Source organism: Galeopterus variegatus, unplaced genomic scaffold (assembly GCF_000696425.1).
Source record: "Galeopterus variegatus unplaced genomic scaffold, G_variegatus-3.0.2 Scaffold5348, whole genome shotgun sequence".
Lineage (NCBI taxonomy): Eukaryota > Metazoa > Chordata > Mammalia > Dermoptera > Cynocephalidae > Galeopterus > Galeopterus variegatus.
Window position 1 is genome coordinate 54,006 of NW_007731459.1, and position 3,656 is coordinate 57,661.

Genomic DNA, 3,656 nt, shown 5'->3' on the forward strand with positions numbered 1-3,656 from the left:
TGTATGTTTATAGTGCATGTGGGTGAGTAGTTGGTAAATCGTATAGCAGAGCCAGCTCGTATGGTAGTGCAGGTTGTGCACTGAACATCTCTAGGGGGTGTGGTTGACATAGACCAGGAAGGTTGAGAATAACTTCCTCTGGAGTTATGCAGACATTGGGCCTGGGTGTGACCAAGCTTATACAGCTTAGGGTCCCTCAGATCTGTAGCTCAGAAACCCACATTTCTGCATCAGTCATGTTTACGAAATTGATAAACATTTCCTTATTTATCAGTTTTTCATTTTGGGCTTTCAGATAATTGTTGAATTGAAGAGACATTCTATAGCAAAATATAAATTTGAAAATCACTGTGCTACATGATAAGTAAAAGATACTCCTTAAGCTAAAGTGATTTTTTCAGATTGCTGAAACTTTTTCTTGAATGTGCCACAATTAACTACCAGGAAGAAAAGAACGTTTACCCATAGTTATGACCTCTGTGAACATAATGCATTTGCATTCATTTTTTTTTTCAGCACATGTATGTGGGGTTTTTTGTTTTATAAATTTGTGATAAAACTAAACATAAAATTTTGACTCTTTCATATATTATCAGCATTTTCTGTTTCCCTAGTTGAAATTCTAACTTTTAATGCCTATATAATACTTAATCATATTGTCGAAACAGTTTCTTTCAACAAAACCCTATTATTTGGCATGTAGCTTTGGCATGCTTTTCTTTCTTTCCCTTTCTGTGGCTAACAAGTATAGTTTATCGTGGTTAAACCCTCACTTGCATCCCTACTACTTTCTTTTGGTAAATGCCTGTGATCATAAGGACAAGAACAAAAGGTATTACTATCTTTAAGCCTATCAGATGGATATAAGTATTATAAAGTAGGATGGGGGGAATGGATTGGGCTTCCTATTTTAGAATAGGTTGGTAGGAAAGGCCTCTCTGAAGAGGCTTGATTGCACAGTGGGATTGAACCATGGGGAGACCTGTGAAAAGGCCTTCAGGGCAGAGGACTCAGCAGATGTTAAGGCTGTGAAGTTGGAACTTGCATTGAACTTTCTAGGGCAGAAAAGAGTCCAGCAGAGTGGAATGAGCAGGGGGTTACTTGAGCATCTGAGGTAGATAACTGTTAGGAGGCTAGACTGCAGAAGGACCTTGTTGATCTTGAAAGAAGTTTCAATTTTGTTCTATGTGAGATTCAAAGCCATGGAAAGATTTCAAGCTAGAAGATGATATGAGTTGATCCCTTTGTGGAGAATCAAGTGCGGAGGCAAGAACAGCAGCAGCAGACAGACCAGTTAGTTGAGAGGCGACTGCAGAAGTCCCAGAAAGGAGATAATGGCAGAGCAGTGACAGGGGAAATGCCCTATGGTCTGCACTCTCAGCAGAAACCAAGCCAGCCACAAAAATAGAAACTTGAGTGTGTGTGTGCCCGAGAGAGAGAGAGAGAGAGAGAGAGAGAGAGAGAGAGAGAGAGAGAGAGAGAGAGANAACGTTTACCCATAGTTATGACCTCTGTGAACATAATGCATTTGCATTCATTTTTTTTTTCAGCACATGTATGTGGGGTTTTTTGTTTTATAAATTTGTGATAAAACTAAACATAGAATTTTGACTCTTTCATATATTATCAGCATTTTCTGTTTCCCTAGTTGAAATTCTAACTTTTAATGCCTATATAATACTTAATCATATTGTTGAAACAGTTTCTTTCAACAAAACCCTATTATTTGGCATGTAGCTTTGGCATGCTTTTCTTTCTTTCCCTTTCTGTGGCTAACAAGAATAGTTTATCGTGGTTAAACCCTCACTTGCATCCCTACTACTTTCTTTTGGTAAATACCTGTGATCAAAAGGACAAGAACAAAAGGTATTACTATCTTTAAGCCTATCAGATGGATATAAGTATTATAAAGTAGGATGGGGGGAATGGATTGGGCTTCCTATTTTAGAATAGGTTGGTAGGAAAGGCCTCTCTGAAGAGGCTTGATTGCACAGTGGGATTGAACCATGGGGAGACCTGTGAAAAGGCCTTCGGGGCAGAGGACTCAGCAGATGTTAAGGCCGTGAAGTTGGAACTTGCATTGAACTTTCTAGGGCAGAAAAGAGTCCAGCAGAGTGGAATGAGCAGGGGGTTACTTGAGCATCTGAGGTCGATAACTTTTAGGAGACTAGACTGCAGAAGGACCTTGTTGATCTTGAAAGAAGTTTCGATTTTGTTCTATGTGAGATTCAAAGCCATGGAAAGATTTCAAGCTAGAAGATGATATGAGTTGATCCCTTTGTGGAGAATCAAGTGCGGAGGCAAGAACAGCAGCAGCAGACAGACCAGTTAGTTGAGAGGCGACTGCAGAAGTCCCAGAAAGGAGATAACGGCAGAGCAGTGACAGGGGAAATGTCCTATGGTCTGCACTCTCAGCAGAAACCAAGCCAGCCACAAAAATAGAAACTTGAGTGTGTGCGTGCCCGAGAGAGAGAGAGAGAGAGAGAGAGAGATTATAATATTTGCTATTTTATGTAATATTTGCTCATTATATTGTTGTTTGACCTTTATTGTTGGTGGTACAGAATATTTATTCAGTTGTTTGGTTATGATGTGTTTTGTTGGTTTTTTTTCATCTTTATGCCATATTTACTGGGATTGGTTTTTATCATCCACTTAAATGAGAGCTTGAGCTGTTCTTATTTGTATTAGTCCATTTCTGTTGCTTATAACAGAATACTCAAAACTGGGTAATTTATAAAGAAATAAAATTTATTTCTTACGGGCCGGCCTGTGGCTCACTCGGGANGTCATCTTTAAAAAAAAAAAAAAAAAATTATTTCTTACAGTTTTGGAGACTTGGAATTTCACAGTCAAGGGGACACTGCTGATGAGGGCCTATTCTTGGTGGTAACTCTCTGTAGCCAGCACAGAATATCACACGGTGGGAATGGGCTGAGTGGGAGAGCTAACTTTCTCACTCACTCTCCTTATAACGCCATCAGAACCACACCTGTTCCTCCATGAATGGATCAAACCATTCACAAGGGCACAGTCCTCACAATCTAATCACCTTTTCAAGGCCTCACCTTTCAAATACTGTAATATGATTTCCCACCCTCTTAACACTGTTATGATGGAATCAACTTTCCAAGACATGAACTTTTAATTCATATTATTAACTTTTTGTCTATCAAGTTGGTGCCATGTATATTTCTAGTTTTGGGACTAGTTTGTTGTGTGTATGATTTATTTTCTATAAGTGTTCAATTCGAAGCCAAGTCTCTACTTGATGATTGTGGCTTTAATTTCCTCTGGGCCAAGGTTTCTTTAGGGAAGCTTTCTTTGATTTCCAGGTGCTGGGACTCCTTCAGTTTCAGTCTCCAGGGGCACTGCGCACAGGGCTGTCTGGCTGTCTCCTCACTATGAATAATTTACTTGCAGACCAGTGCCAGACTTTCCCTACTTCCTGACAGCTATTTGGAGAAGTATGGAATAAGAGGACAGACAGCTAAGGTGGGGACATGAGGGAAGAGCTTGCTACAAGCTACAAATAGGAAGACTAGGGAACTGACAATCAGAAAACCGGCAACTTGCACCTGAATTTCTGAACCAGGAGGAAAGCAGACGTGGAAGAAAAGCTCTCAGACCTACTTTAAGCAAGCCAATTGCTCTTT